This window comes from Bidens hawaiensis, unplaced genomic scaffold (assembly GCF_021521415.1).
Source record: "Bidens hawaiensis isolate Kalapana, Puna unplaced genomic scaffold, B.hawaiensis_p1.1 tig00006171_1, whole genome shotgun sequence".
NCBI lineage: Eukaryota > Viridiplantae > Streptophyta > Magnoliopsida > Asterales > Asteraceae > Bidens > Bidens hawaiensis.
In genome coordinates, this window is record NW_027491409.1 from 439,182 (window position 1) to 457,147 (window position 17,966).

A 17,966-nucleotide genomic window follows, 5' to 3' on the forward strand; every position below is an offset into this window, starting at 1 on the left:
GACTGGTATGTCAAAATGTCAAAAGTGGTCAAATATCATGTTTTTGAATGATATTGATAAAAACGAACTTTTTACGAGAATTCCGGAAAATTCGGGTGAATTATGCGCGTTTTGTATAATCAAACCCGTATGAAAACGGAAACAAACCTTGCGATCAAACCAGACACCGAAACCTTAAAATTCTTTCATAAATCAAATTATTTTATCAATCAATATATTTACTTAAGTTTTGTGTGATCTTACCTAATCCCGAAACGTATAAACGATCAACTGAGCTAGGCTCAGGAAACGGTGAAACTGAGCCAAATCCAGTTTTAAACATTTCATAGTATACAACGTCACAATCTAAGACTATGGTCATGTTCTGGGCTTAACAGCTATACCCAGATTATCTATACGGCCCGACTTAGCTTAAACACTGTACTAGTATTAACGATACGATACCGTTTATATGAATCAGGCTATAAACGAGGCATCTGACTTACTGATACGTAATTTCTGTGCGAACTACGATAAGGTGAGTTTCATGACCCCACTCTTTAAACTATTTTACGAACTTTTGGGGTGGAAAGCATGGTTACACACGTTATCTATCTGAAAACGGTTCAGGATATAAAATATCTGAACATTTATATATGAAAAGTCCCTACAAACATAATGATTGACTACGTGCTGATGAAAGATGATTATTATCGTTGATTGATAGATTGAACGGAGATAATACGAATTGCAAAACATAATGAAATTACACGTGACAACATGTTTATACAAACACATTATGTAATGTTAAACATAACCAATTTGGGAAACAACATGGTCTATAATGGTCATGGGGATAACGTGGTCTATGATATTTATGGGGCTATTGTGGGCGGAAGGGTGGCCACAATAGTAATAAACTAAAGTTGAGTATGGCCTATGAGCCAAGTTCTGCTGCAACTTACTAAACTAAAGTTGAGTATGGCCTATGAGCCAAGTTCTGCTGCAACTTATAAACTAAAGTTGAGTATGGCCTATGAGCCAAGTTCTGCTGCAACTTACTAAACTAAAGTTGAGTATGGCCTATGAGCCAAGTTCTGCTGCAACTTATAAACTAAAGTTGAGTATGGCCAATGAGCCAAGTTCTGCTGCAACTTATTAAACGAACTAACTTGATTATGACATGAATGTTAAGAAAATAACGTGATTATGCGTATTGTGGGCGGATGGGGAGCTACAGTATTTGGTGATACGTGATAAATACTATATATGTATATGTGTCTATATAAATGCTACGTGATTAGCCGTAGGAAATACTATGTGTAGAATATACTAATTATTTGCGTGTACACTATATAATGGTTGAGTTTATGTGGAACCGTTGTGGGAGGAAGGGGGTCCACAGTGGTTGGTTAAACACAGAAATTGGAAACAGGTAATACGAACAAACAACCACGATTTTACCGAAATTTCAAATTTATATTATAAATTTACATGTGTGCATATGCACACACAAGGATATGGCTGTACATATTTATACAAACGTAAACACATATTTTTACATACGCGCGTACATACAAACTATGACTGTGTGGTACGCAGAACTGATTTCGTTAAACTTATGAAACTCACCAACTATTCGTAGTTGACCTATTTTAACATGCTTTTCAGGTAATCAGATATGAGAAGTAATTTCCTGTGCGTTACGTGTCTGATTGGTGAATGATGTCATGGGCATTTGAGTTAGAAGTAAAGTAATTGAAGAACCGGTTTGATTGTATCACCTAGTTTGTAAAAGATGTTAGAACGATATAATATATTGTAAACTAGTTAGTAATGTTTCTTTATGAACAATGTATTTGATACCAGTTGTATCTGTTGCATTTCCGTTTTACGCTTCCGCAATTCGCTTAACGGGGTGTGACAGAGCAATTGGAGAAGGAGGGACTTTACGGCAATGAGAAGAATTTCGAACAGCGCGTGGACGAAATTCTCTATTTCAAAAGTCGGATTTGGATCCCGACCCTCCATGATCTTCGTGAATTAATCATGGACGAAGCTCATAGATCAAAATATTCCATACATCCGGGATCGGATAAGATGTACAAGGATGTGAAGGAGTTCTACTGGTGGCCGGGTATGAAAAAGGATATCGCAACGTATGTCGGTAAATGTACGACTTGTGCGAGAGTTAAGGCAGAGCACCAGAAACCCTCGGGAATGCTACAACAACCGGAAATTCCCGAATGGAAGTGGGAGCAAATCACGATGGATTTTGTGACACATCTTCCTAAAACGTCCCGAGGACATGATGCAATTTGGGTAATCATGTATCGATTAACCAAATCGGCACATTTTATCCCGATTAGGAATAATTATAACACTGAGAGACTTGCGCAGATTTATATAAATGAAATTGTGTCTCGTCATGTGTAACACCCCGTAACCGCAGCGGAAACGTACACGGGATGCAACAGACACATCTGATATCAACAGCATTGCTTATAAAGAAAATACCACTACATTAATTTATAACATATTACATTGTTGCGAGTTTCATTACTGTCTAGGTGTTACACACATGTTTTACCGATAAGACATTAATATATATTCATTACAAAATACAGAGCAGCAAGCTTCCAACAGGTAGCACAGATAGTTAAGCACATATCAATCATTCCAACTTGGGCATACCTAGAAAGCATGTAAAGAAAACGGGTCAACTACGAATAGTTGGTGAGTTTCACTAATTTAAATAAACCATAGATCAGTATAAAAATCATATATTAATGATGAAATTATGCTAAGCCCGTTAATGAAAACTCTATTAACCCAAAAACACATTAAATGACCCCTGGGGACACTGTTAACCCAGAACATATCCAATAACCCCTGGGGACACTGTTAACCCAGTACATATCAAATAACCCCTGGGGACACTGTTAACCCAGCGCATATCAAATACCCTCTGGGGACACTGTTAACCCAGAACCATATCCAATAACCTCTGGGGACACTGTTAACCCAGAACCATATCCAGTAACCTCTGGGGACACTGTTAACCCAGAAACATAACCAATAACCCCTGGGGACACTGTTAACCCAGAAATATATCCAATAACCCTCTGGGAACTAAGTTACCCCAGAACAATTCCACCCGATAAACAAATTATCTATTCTATGCATCATACCATATATATATATAAAAATATACAAGTGTTTCCAAACGATCGGTATGTACTTAGATAATTTTAACACAAACATGCTTTCCGCCCCGGGAAAATATTTAAAACAGTTCATTAAAAGGGGCTCGTGAAAACTCACCTTTTTGTGAGTCTGTGGGTAATACAATGAACAGCTATGTGCCTGGATCTGTAATATAATATCTAGTCGTTACTATATAATTCCCATAAACTAAATCCGTATTAATCGGTACATCTGGGGACATTGTTAACCCAGTACTGTACTCGATCCGGGGACAATGTTAACCCCGTGACACTCCTAAGGACTCAGATTGTGCCATTACTTAGAGTCGGACGGTCAAAATTATCATTTTTATGTTTTCCTTGATTTGCGTGCCTAGCACGGTTATCCGTTTTTAGTTTCAAAAATGAGTTTATTCACACTTAACCCAAAAATGGTGTTTGACTGTTATTTTAGTTACAGTGATGAAATTAGAGCTCGGTTTGACAGCCCGTTTGGCCGCGGGGCCCGTTTCCGTCATTTAGGTGCCGGAAAAAGTAAAATCGGGTAAAATTACCCAAATCATCCGAATTATTTTCGGATGATTTATTTTTACTTAATTTACTTAGATTTATGAAAATAGTCCATTTTTAGGTTTTTATATACCAGTCAGCTCGCTTATGCGAGTTTTGCCGGTTTACACGTTTTAATGATTTAAATATTTGTTTTTATGTTCATTTTAGCACAAATAATTACCCGTTTAGTCTCGGGTCTTGAAATTTTGCACAAAACTTATTTTGACAGAAAGAAAATTTTACAAAATTTTCCAGATTTATTTTCCTATATTTACATTTATTTATCTATTTTTAAGCCTTTTTAATACACTAAATATGTCAAAAATACCAAAACACTTTAGAAAAATCCCAAATTTTTCTGGGATGATCCTTGCCATCCTCATAACTCCCTGGAATTTTTCCAGAATTTAAAACTCATTTTTTTCAAGCCATTTTCACCCAAAACCGAGCTAGAAAGCCCTAGAACTCGTTTCACCGAAAAGCCTACTTAGACTTTTCCAACTGAGCTCAAATTTTGTGGGTGACTTTTATATGTTATAAAAAGCTTATCATAAATTTTCCAGAATTTTTCATCATGTTTAGCTATTTTTCACTATTTTTGGCCAAAACCGAGCATTAAATTCACCAAATATTCATCTTTTATCCAAAAATTACCAAAAATTCACAGATCTCATATTTTCATGTGTAGATTATCTCTGTGAAATTTCGTGACCCGACTCTAAGTGTGCTACAATCTGTCCAAATTTCATATACACACGAACACCGAACTATCTTGTGTTTTCTAGCTTTAGATCGCAAAGATCTTGGTTTCTAGCCTTTGCTAGCCGCTAGATACAACACTTACAAGCACAATAACACTATACCAAGAAAACTATACCAACAATCAAACCATTTCTTTCATAGTGTCGGTTTTTATGTCAAAACAAAGGTTTTAACCGTAAAAAATCCGTTCTCGACTTTTTTTACTCATTTCTTGGACCAAGATCCCTTGTATAACATGTATACATCTCTTGATCATGCAAGAGTCGGTTTCATCTCGGGTTTTCGCCCGTCTTTCACATAGAAACTCATTTTACACGATTTCAACCGTAAAAATTCGTTATAAACTCTTTTAACTCATCACTTGGATCAAGATCCTTTGTATAACTTGTATACATCACTTGATCATGCGAGAATCGGTTTCAACTCGGGTTTTCACCCATTTTTCATTTGAAACTTCCTTTTCTCAAGATCATGAAGTTGGAAACAAGATTTAGACATTAAAACATGCGTTATACCTTGTGTTCTTGGTTTGGATCAAAGGTTTTTGGATTGAATGTTTGAAGGTTTGAAAGATTGAGAGAGTTTGATGTGTAGAAAAAAAGAAAAATGAATTGATTATGGAAGTAAAGGGACCGATCGGTCCACCATATGGGTGGGGGGTGGGTCCCACAAATCCATTCTAAGCCACATATTCGGATTACGCAATCCGGATAATGTTGTGGATAATCTGGTTCAGCTCGTTTCTCGTTTAAACTCGTAATTCGGCTTAAAACGAGCCTAAAATGGTTGTTTTTCGGGTTAAAAATAAAATTTACCTAAAACTGATTTAAAAATTTTAAAAACTCAAACCATAACATTAAAGCATCATATTGTCGGTATTTGTGCATCTTTTTCGGTTTGATCGATCGTCTCTTGCTTGGTTTGATGTTAAAGGTTTCGTTTATCGTACCGACGTACTAATAAATCGAAATTCTCTTTTTGTGCTATAATTTACTTATCCCGAAGCATTAATACTTCGTAAATATCACTAAACATTATATACTTCGTCTATAATGTAATTCCCGATCCGTTCGGGTTTCAATAACCGATCATTGGTTGATCGTAATTCCAATGCGATTCACTATATAATTGAGTATGATTCATACTATGAATCATATATACTCGTATATACGTACTATAACTCATATAATCAATATTTAAATGACACGTAAATAGTATATACCGGCTAGGGTATACCTGGATTTGCCGGAATCGTTACATTCTCCCCCCGTTATAAAAATTTCGTCCTCGAAATTTTACGCGTCAACTACTTCCTTTTGAGGAAATAGGTGGGGGTATTTCTTCCGAAATTCATCCTTTCGTTCCCAAGTAAATTCTGGGCCTCGCTGCGAATTCCATCTAACTTTGACTAACGAGATCTTATTGTGTCTAAGTTGCTTGATTTTACCGTCCACTATTTCGATGGGCTCCTCTACGAAGTTGAGCCTATCACTTATTTGAACACCCTCTAAGGGTAACACCGATGTCTCATCCGCCAGACATCTTTTCAAATTTGACACATGAAACACGTTATGAACTGCACTTAGTTCCTCAGGCAGTTCTAGTCGGTAAGCTACCGGACCGATCTTTGCAGTAATAATGAATGGTCCAATATATCTAGGGGCCAACTTCCCCGCCTTTCCAAATCTGACCACTCCTTTCCAGGGTGATACTTTCAAATATACCTTTTCACCATTCTCAAATGACAACGGTTTTCGACGGGTATCGGCATAACTCTTCTGCCGGTCCCGCGCGGCTTTTAGGTTGTTCTTAATTTCAAGAACCTTGCTGGTTGTCTCCTGGACCAGATCCGATCTAATGACCTGCGGGTCTCCCACTTCAGACCAGCAAAGTGGTGATCGGCACTTCCGCCCATACAATGCTTCATAAGGTGCTGCCTTTATACTGCTATGGTAACTGTTATTATAGGAAAATTCAACGAGTGGGAGATGTTGATCCCAATTTCCCTTAAAGTCCAGTACGCAGGCACGAAGCAAATCCTCCAAAGTTTGAATGGTCCTCTCAGACTGACCATCGGTCTGAGGGTGGTAAGCTGTGCTTAGGTCAATACGTGTTCCCAATGCTTCTTGGACAGCTTGCCAAAGTTTGGAGGTGAAATGGCTATCCCTATCGGAGATGATCGAGATGGGGATGCCATGACGAGACACTATTTCATTTATATAAATTTGCGCAAGTCTCTCAGTGTTAAAATTATTCCTAATTGGAATAAAATGTGCCGATTTGGTTAATCGATCCACGATTACCCAAATTGCATCATGACCTCGGGGTGTCTTGGGGAGATGCGTCACAAAATCCATTGTGATCTGTTCCCACTTCCACTCCGGAATTTCCGGTTGTTGTAACATTCCCGAAGGTTTCTGGTGCTCCGCCTTAACCCTCGCACACGTCGTACACTTGCCGACGTATGTGGCTATATCCTTTTTCATACCTGGCCACCAGTAAAATTCTTTCACATCCTGGTACATTTTATCAGATCCCGGATGTATGGAATATTTCGACTTATGCGCTTCGTCCATGATTAATTCACGAAGGTCATGGAGGGTCGGGATCCAAATCCGATTTTTGAAATAGAGAATTTCGTCCACACGCTGTTCGAAATTCTTCTCATTCCCGTAAAGTCCTTCTTTATCCAATTGGTCCTCTTTCAACGCCTCGCGTTGAGCGACTCGAATCAAATCCGAAAGGTTTGACTGGACCATCATTCCCAACGCCCGCACTCGCAATGGTTTAACCCGATCCTTCCTACTCAAGGCATCGGCTACGACGTTAGCCTTGCTGGGGTGATATCGAATGTCACAGTCATAGTCACTCAGCAACTCAACCCATCTTCGTTGCCTCATATTCAGTTCTTTCTGATCGAATATGTGTTGCAAACTTTTATGATCAGTGAATATGGTGCACTTTGTACCGTAGAGATAGTGTCTCCAGATTTTAAGTGCAAAGATGACTGCTCCCAGTTCCAAGTCATGAGTAGTGTAGTTTTTCTCATGAACTTTTAACTGTCGAGACGCATAGGCTATGACCTTTTTATTTTGCATTAACACACATCCTAACCCTTTACGGGATGCGTCACAATATACAACAAATCCATCGTCTCCGTCGGGGAGACTTAAGATTGGCGCTTGACACAACCTTTGCTTTAGCGTTTGAAACGCCGCTTCCTGCTCTTCACCCCATTCATATTTCCGATCATTTTGAGTCAGGAGGGTTAAAGGTTGGGCGATGCTGGAAAAGTTCTCTATAAATCGACGATAGTATCCAGCTAAGCCTAAGAATTGGCGGATTTCCTTTGGAGATTTGGGCGCTTGCCAATTCTTAATTGCTTCAACCTTACTCGGATCAACGTGTATTCCTTGGTGGTTTATAACGTGACCGAGGAATTGCACCTCTTGTAACCAGAAGTTACACTTGGAGAATTTTGCATACAACTTCTCCTGATCCAAAAGCTCCAAAATTAACCTCAAATGTCGCTCATGTTCTTCTTTACTTTTTGAATATATCAAAATATCGTCAATAAATACAATGACGAATTTGTCGAGGTAGGGTTTACAGACTCGGTTCATGAGATCCATGAACACCGCTGGCGCATTTGTTAGCCCAAAAGGCATAACTAAAAATTCGTAGTGGCCGTAGCGAGTCCGAAACGCGGTTTTCGGGATATCCTCCTCTTGAATTCTAACTTGGTGGTATCCCGATCTAAGATCAATTTTTGAGAAATAGCTCGCACCTTGTAGTTGGTCGAACAAATCATCGATTCGGGGAAGAGGATACCTATTTTTGATGGTTAACTTGTTCAATTCCCTGTAGTCAATGCACATTCGAAGGCTTCCGTCCTTCTTTTTCACAAATAGTACGGGTGCACCCCACGGGGAATAGCTGGGACGTATAAATCCCTTATCCAACAATTCCTGCAACTGGTTGGATAATTCTTGCATCTCGGACGGTGAAAGTCTGTAAGGGGCCTTAGCAACAGGGCCGGCTTGAGGTAATAAGTCGATTCTGAATTCGACTTGTCGGGTTGGCGGTAATCCAGGAAGTTCTTCTGGGAAAACTTGTGGAAATTCGCGTACCACGGGAATATCGTCCACTCGTTTTTCCTCAGAATCAGTGGCCGTCAGGCTCGCTAGATACGCCACACATCCCTGACGCATATATTTTAGCGCCTTGAGGTGAGATATAAATGGCATCATATTGCCCGACTTATCACCCTGCACTAATACTTCTTCGTCTTCCAACACCCGGATTTTGACGAGTTTCTTTTCACAATTTATCTCTACCTTGTTGCGTGCTAACCAATCCATTCCCACTATCACATCAAAACTACCCAGTTCTACAGGTAACAAGTCAATCAGGAAGGATTGTTCGTTTAGAATAAAAGGACAATTCCGAACAATTTGATTGACTATCATGGTCTTACCGTTAGCAACTTCTACGGTATAGGGTTCTATGGATTCACTAACCGGCATGTTTGCTAATGACAGGAATTTAACGGAGACGAAACTTCTATCAGCACCCGTATCAAATAATACAGAAGCGTAATGGTCAGAAACAAGGAATGTACCTGTCACTACGCTGGGGTCCTGACGTGCTTCGCTCGCCCCTATCACGAAAGCTCGGCTTCTCGCCGGGTTGGACGACGATGCCTGACCCGCGGGTTGCCGCCCATTTCTTCCTTGATTCAGCTTCGGACAGTTTTTCTTGAAGTGATCTGTGCTACCGCATTCGTAGCAAGCACGGCTGGTGGTCACCAATTGGTTTCCTTGGGGGTTTTGCTGTTGGGTTGGTTGGTTCCTAATTGATTGCGCACGGATAGGTTGCGGTTGACGGTTCAGGTTGTTCAAGTTTGTCCTACAACTGGGTGCGTAGTGCCCAATCCTGCCACACCGGTGGCACACCACCTCTTTGCACACGCCACCATGGTGGTAACCACATTTCCCACATTTAGGAAACGTTCCCCTCTGCGGTTCTTGCCTTCCGCCCGAACTAGTCATGGCGTAGTTCTGGGCAGTGGGTCTAGCATGTTTACCTTGTTGCTTCTCCCGGATCCTATTGTCATACGTACCTCGCTTTCCTCCAGCCGACTCTCCTGTCGCCTTTAGCGATCCACTCCTTAAGAAATCATACGTGACAATACCAGCCTGTGTCACTGCACCCTCATACGTCTGGTGTCCTCCCGCGTTAACTATACTCCTCACTACTGGAGTAAGTCCCCAAATATAACGTTCCACCCTCTTTGACTCTGGGGTGACCAACCACGGCACTAATCGTGACAGTTCATTAAACCGGTTGGTATATCCCAAGTGGTCCGCCCCATGCATCTCTAGGTTCCACAACTCATGTTCCAGTTTCTGCAATTCATTCTTTGGGCAGAAATGTTTCAAAACAAGATCCTTAAGCTCTGCCCAGGTCATGCGGTTTGTCGCCGCCTGACCTCGAGTCTGTACTATGGTGTTCCACCATGTCAAGGCATGGTCTGTGAACGTACAGGTGGCGTACTTAACGACACAATCCTCGGGACAGTTGCTGATATTCACCACTGATTCTATTTTCTCTATCCATTTCACTAACCCATTCGGTCCTTCCGACCCGTTAAACTCTAAAGGCTTGCATAACATAAAGTCCTTGATTGAACAACCCCTGGATGGTCCAGTGCGGTTGGTCTCTACGGTAGGTATAGGGCCATTACTGTCTGTAGCGACCACCGTAGGCGGTGCGTCATTACTCGGAATCGTGTTATCAGTAGGTGGAGGATTAGCATTATGTTCCCCGCCATTATTTATGGGCGTTTGATTGCTCGGAGGGGTTGGATTGGTTGAGTTATTAATACTGGCGGCGATGCGCGATACTATATCCGGTATCGCCGCCTCCAACTGTTGAGCAATCAAACGGCTCACATCTACTTCCGATATTTTCGTGGATCGTTTCGGTGCCATTCTACACAATCATCAAAGAAATATATATAATCAATACCATCTCAAAACATAAAACACAATACATATTTCATTCATTAGTAAATATTGATTCATATTACACAAACATCAGTTTACATACTTTCAGTCAACATTACATAACTAGTTTTATTACAAGGGCCCTATGTCGGTATCATCTCGACATAACTCGTAAAGGGGTCAGTGCTTGAATGATACCCAAAAGTATCTATAGTGATATGCCCTACAAGAGACCCACCCTAGGGGCCAGTGGTTGTATCATAACTAACCAAGATTCACTCCGTGTTAGTATCACCACTAACTACTTACACAGAGTATCAAAAAGAAAATGGTCCCTGGCTAACCCCATCCAAACATAACTACTAAACACGGTGGTATGCCCACCACATCATCACTGCCACCAACGCCACCACTACTGCCACCACCCCCCGGAGCCACGCCTCTAACCGCTGAACCATCATTAGGGAGTACGAGCTCTCCCTGGTCAACCGGTCGATTGCATACTGGCAATCCAGTATGCGGTCACCAAGGTACACTCGTCTCTGTACCCCCACGGTCAGGGCGGCTGAGTGCTCATTTACTTGCTCTGTGAGCACTAGTAGCCAGGCTACCGAATCCCGCTCCTGTCTGGGAAGGCCCCAGACAGGTAGAGCCATCGGCTCGTGCTGGGATGAGGACTCTCCCCGACGAGTAGCAGGTCGTGGTGGGGGAGAGGTCGGTGGGACACGCGGAATGCTGATCCGCGCCGTAAGGCGGGGACCAAATCCCGGAGGGACAGAGGTGGCCTGCGGTGCGAGGGGAGTAGGGGATCTGACGATCCGGGCCGGGGAGGACTGACTCGAGCTCCTGTGACTCGCCTCGCTAGGCTCGGAGTCGGATGACACGTGTAGGCTCCCGGGGTTTCCGGGGCTAACCTCCTCCGGATCCTCCTCTACAGATAAGCTATGCGGACTTGACATTTTTACCTGCACACAAGTTAACAAGCATATAGTTCTTTTCATAGTGTAATTCATAATCACATTAATACATACTTATTTATACAACTTTGCCACATAGTAATATTATCATATATTTACACATATGTTGCCAATTTTACCTATTTAAGTCCCCCGTAACTTCCCCTGAATTCCCTCGTGCAGACAAGTCTGTTATTATGTTCCGGACCATAATAACCCACTTGTCCATCCAAGTTCATCCCGATTTCGTCACAATATATTATTAGTTGATATTCAGATCCTATAATACTTGAGCTACTGGTTATATTTTAGGTATCTTTTAAAGACATCCTAAATCTTTATAACCAATGGCTCTGATACCAAGTTCTGTAACACCCCGTAACCGCAGCGGAAACGTACACGGGATGCAACAGACACATCTGATATCAACAGCATTGCTTATAAAGAAAATACCACTACATTAATTTATAACATATTACATTGTTGCGAGTTTCATTACTGTCTAGGTGTTACACACATGTTTTACCGATAAGACATTAATATATATTCATTACAAAATACAGAGCAGCAAGCTTCCAACAGGTAGCACAGATAGTTAAGCACATATCAATCATTCCAACTTGGGCATACCTAGAAAGCATGTAAAGAAAACGGGTCAACTACGAATAGTTGGTGAGTTTCACTAATTTAAATAAACCATAGATCAGTATAAAAATCATATATTAATGATGAAATTATGCTAAGCCCGTTAATGAAAACTCTATTAACCCAAAAACACATTAAATGACCCCTGGGGACACTGTTAACCCAGAACATATCCAATAACCCCTGGGGACACTGTTAACCCAGTACATATCAAATAACCCCTGGGGACACTGTTAACCCAGCGCATATCAAATACCCTCTGGGGACACTGTTAACCCAGAACCATATCCAATAACCTCTGGGGACACTGTTAACCCAGAACCATATCCAGTAACCTCTGGGGACACTGTTAACCCAGAAACATAACCAATAACCCCTGGGGACACTGTTAACCCAGAAATATATCCAATAACCCTCTGGGAACTAAGTTACCCCAGAACAATTCCACCCGATAAACAAATTATCTATTCTATGCATCATACCATATATATATATATAAATATACAAGTGTTTCCATACGATCGGTATGTACTTAGATAATTTTAACACAAACATGCTTTCCGCCCCGGGAAAATATTTAAAACAGTTCATTAAAAGGGGCTCGTGAAAACTCACCTTTTTGTGAGTCTGTGGGTAATACAATGAACAGCTACGTGCCTGGATCTGTAATATAATATCTAGTCGTTACTATATAATTCCCATAAACTAAATCCGTATTAATCGGTACATCTGGGGACATTGTTAACCCAGTACTGTACTCGATCCGGGGACAATGTTAACCCCGTGACACTCCTAAGGACTCAGATTGTGCCATTACTTAGAGTCGGACGGTCAAAATTATCATTTTTATGTTTTCCTTGATTTGCGTGCCTAGCACGGTTATCCGTTTTTAGTTTCAAAAATGAGTTTATTCACACTTAACCCAAAAATGGTGTTTGACTGTTATTTTAGTTACAGTGATGAAATTAGAGCTCGGTTTGACAGCCCGTTTGGCCGCGGGGCCCGTTTCCGTCATTTAGGTGCCGGAATCAGTAAAATCGGGTAAAATTACCCAAATCATCCGAATTATTTTCGGATGATTTATTTTTACTTAATTTACTTAGATTTATGAAAATAGTCCATTTTTAGGTTTTTATATACCAGTCAGCTCGCTTATGCGAGTTTTGCCGGTTTACACGTTTTAATGATTTAAATATTTGTTTTTATGTTCATTTTAGCACAAATAATTACCCGTTTAGTCTCGGGTCTTGAAATTTTGCACAAAACTTATTTTGACAGAAAGAAAATTTTACAAAATTTTCCAGATTTATTTTCCTATATTTACATTTATTTATCTATTTTTAAGCCTTTTTAATACACTAAATATGTCAAAAATACCAAAACACTTTAGAAAAATCCCAAATTTTTCTGGGATGATCCTTCCCATCCTCATAACTCCCTGGAATTTTTCCAGAATTTAAAACTCATTTTTTCAAGCCATTTTCACCCAAAACCGAGCTAGAAAGCCCTAGAACTCGTTTCACCGAAAAGCCTACTTAGACTTTTCCAACTGAGCTCAAATTTTGTGGGTGACTTTTATATGTTATAAAAAGCTTATCATAAATTTTCCAGAATTTTTCATCATGTTTTGCTATTTTTCACTATTTTTGGCCAAAACCGAGCATTAAATTCACCAAATATTCATCTTTTATCCAAAAATTACCAAAAATTCACAGATTCCATATTTTCATGTGTAGATCTTCTCTGTGAAATTTCGTGACCCAACTCTAAGTGTGCTACAATCTGTCCAAATTTCATATACACACGAACACCGAACTATCTTGTGTTTTCTAGCTTTAGATCGCAAAGATCTTGGTTTCTAGCCTTTGCTAGCCGCTAGATACAACACTTACAAGCACAATAACACTATACCAAGCAAACTATACCAACAATCAAACCATTTCTTTCATAGTGTCGGTTTTTATGTAAAAACAAAGGTTTTAACCGTAAAAAATCCGTTCTCGACTCTTTTTACTCATTTCTTGGACCAAGATCCCTTGTATAACATGTATACATCTCTTGATCATGCAAGAGTCGGTTTCATCTCGGGTTTTCGCCCGTCTTTCACATAGAAACTCATTTTACAAGATTTCAACCGTAAAAATTCGTTATAAACTCTTTTAACTCATCACTTGGATCAAGATCCTTTGTATAACTTGTATACATCACTTGATCATGCGAGAATCGGTTTCAACTCGGGTTTTCACCCATTTTTCATTTGAAACTTCCTTTTCTCAAGATCATGAAGTTGGAAACAAGATTTAGACATTAAAACATGCGTTATACCTTGTGTTCTTGGTTTGGATCAAAGGTTTTTGGATTGATGTTTGAAGGTTTGAAAGATTGAGAGAGTTTGATGTGTAGAAAAAAAGAAAAATGAATTGATTATGGAAGTAAAGGGACCGATCGGTCCACCATATGGGTGGGGGGTGGGTCCCACAAATCCATTCTAAGCCACATATTCGGATTACGCAATCCGGATAATGTTGTGGATAATCTGGTTCAGCTCGTTTCTCGTTTAAACTCGTAATTCGGCTTAAAACGAGCCTAAAATGGTTGTTTTTCGGGTTAAAAATAAAATTTACCTAAAACTGATTTAAAAATTTTAAAAACTCAAACCATAACATTAAAACATCATATTGTCGGTATTTGTGCATCTTTTTCGGTTTGATCGATCGTCTCTTGCTTGGTTTGATGTTAAAGGTTTCGTTTATCGTACCGACGTACTAATAAATCGAAATTCTCTTTCTGTGCTATAATTTACTTATCCCAAAGCATTAATACCTCGTAAATATCACTAAACATTATATACTTCGTCTATAATGTAATTCCCGATCCGTTCGGGTTTCAATAACCGATCATTGGTTGATCGTAATTCTAATGCGATTCACTATATAATTGAGTATGATTCATACTATGAATCATATATACTCGTATATACGTACTATAACTCATATAATCAATATTTAAATGACACGTAAATAGTATATACCGGCTAGGGTATACCTGGATTTGCCGGAATCGTTACATCATGGGATACCCATCTCAATCATCTTCGATCGGGATAGCCATTTCACCTCCAATCTTTGGCAAGCTGTGCAAGAAGCGCTGGGAACGCGTATTGATCTAAGCACAGCTTACCACCCTCAGACCGATGGTCAGTCTGAGAGGACTATCCAAACCCTGGAGGATTTGCTTCGTGCATGCGTACTGGATTTTAAGGGAATTTGGGATCAACACCTCCCACTCGTTGAATTTTCCTATAATAACAGTTACCATAGCAGTATAAAGGCAGCGCCTTACGAGGCATTGTATGGTCGGAAGTGCCGATCACCACTCTGCTGGACTGAAGTGGGCGACACTCAGGTTATTAGATCAGACCTGGTCCAGGATACGACCAGCAAAATCCTTGAAATTAGGAACAATCTGAAGGCCGCGCGGGATCGGCAGAAGAGTTATGCTGATACCCGTAGAAAACCGTTGTCATTTGAGAAAGGTGATAAAGTGTATTTAAAAGTATCACCTTGGAAGGGTGTAGTCAGATTTGGAAAGGCGGGGAAGTTAGCCTCGAGATATATTGGACCCTTCAATATTACTACAAAAATCTGTCCCGTAGCGTACCGACTAGAACTACCCGATGAACTGAGTGCAGTACACAATGTGTTTCACGTATCGAACTTGAAAAGATGTCTGGCGGATGAGACATCGGTGTTACCTCTAGAGGGTGTCCAAATAAATGATAAGCTCAATTTAGTAGAGGAACCCCTAGAAATAGTAGACGGGAAAGTCAAGCAACTTAGACACAATAAGATTTCGTTGGTCAAAGTTAGATGGAATTCGCAACGAGGCCCAGAATATACCTGGGAGCGAAAGGACGAATTCCGGAAGAAATACCCCCATCTATTTCCTCAAAAAGAAGTAGTCGTCGCGTAAAAATTTCGAGGACGAAATTTCTTTTACGGGGGGAGAATGTAACGATTCCGGCAAAACAAGGTATATCCTAACCGGTATATACTATTTATGTGTTATTTAATAATGAATATGTGAATTATGATGCGTTTATACGAGTATGTATGATTCATAGTACGAATTATACTCGATTATACAGTTAATCGTATTGGAAATACGATTAACCGATTAACGGTTATTGAAGCCCGAACGATCGGGGATTGTATTATAGAAGAAATATATAATATTTAGTGATGTTTACGAAGTATTAAAGCTTCGGGATAAGTGAATTAAAGCACAGAAAAAGGATTTCGATTTAATGATACGTCGGTACGTTAAACGAAACCTTTAATACCAAACCGAGCAAGAGACGATCGATCAAGCAGAAAAAGATGCATAATTATTAATACTATGATGTTTTAAGTTAATAAATGTCCTAGTTTAAGTTTTTAAATCGGTTTAATATAAATTTCATTTTTAAGCCGAAAAACGACCGTTTTAGCCTCGTTTTAAGCCGAATTAAACGTTTAACCGAAAATCGAATTGAACCAGATTATCCAAAACATTATCCAGATTACGAGAATCTGAATATGTGGCTTAAAATGAAGATGTGGGTCCCACCCCACCCTCCAACTTGGTCCGATCGGACCATCTATCCCCAAAACACATTTCATTTTCTTTTTTTCACAAACACAATTCAACAATCCATTCACCCTCTCAATAATTCCATCCAAAAACCGACAATTCTAGCAAGAAAAACCGAGGTAAAATTGTGTTATGTACGTGTTTATGTTCGTTTCTTGAGTTTTCTTTCAAGAAAATGAGGTTTCCAAGTGAAAAAGGGTGAAAACCCGAGATGGAACCGATTCTTGCATGATTAAGTGATGTATACAGGTTATACAAAGAATCTTGGTCCAAGAAAGGAGTTAAACGAACCAAAAACGAATTTTTACGGTTAAATCTTTGTTTTTAAAGCATAACCGAAACCATGAAAGAAATGGCTTGATTGTGGGTGTAACTTGCTTGGTGTGGTGTTATTGTGCTTGTAGGTGTTGTATCTAGTTGCTAACAAAGGCTAGAAAGCAAGATTCTTGCGATTTGAAGCTAGAAACTCAAGGTAGTTTGGTTTTTGTATAAGGGTTGTGATTTGGACAGATTGTGTTTCGTGTAGAGTTAGGTCATGAAATCTTACAGGGATGATCTACACATGAAAATATGAGTTCTGTGAATTTTTGGACAAAGGATGAATATTTGGTGAATTTAATGCTCGGTTTTGGCCAAAAATGGTGAAAAATAGTTAAATATCATGAAAAATTCTGGAAAATTTCAGAAAAGCTTTTTATAACATGTATAAGTCACACACAAAATTTTAGGTCCGTTGGAGAAGTCTAAGTAGGCTTTTCAGTTAAACGAGTTCTAGGATTTTCTTGTTCGGTTTTAGTGAAAACGGCATTTAAAAATGGGATTTTGGTTCTGGAAAAATTACAGGGGACTATGGAGATGACAGGGGTCATCCAGGAAAAATTTGGGATTTTTCTAAGATCGTTTGGTATTTACGACATAATTAGTGTTTAAATGGTGTTTAAAAATAGATAAATAAATTTTAAATATAAAATTGATTCTGGAAATATTTTTATAAAATTCCCCACTATCAAAAAGTGATTTGTGCAAAATTTCAAGATCCGAGACTAAACGGATTATTATTTGTGCTAAAACAAACTTTTAAAGCTTAAAACGCGTAAACCGGTAAAGTTCGCATAAGCGAGCTGACTGGTGTATAAAAACCCTAAAAATGAACTATTTTCATATAATTGAGTCAATCAAGTTAAAATGAATCATCCAAAAATAATTCGGATGATTTGAGTGTTTTT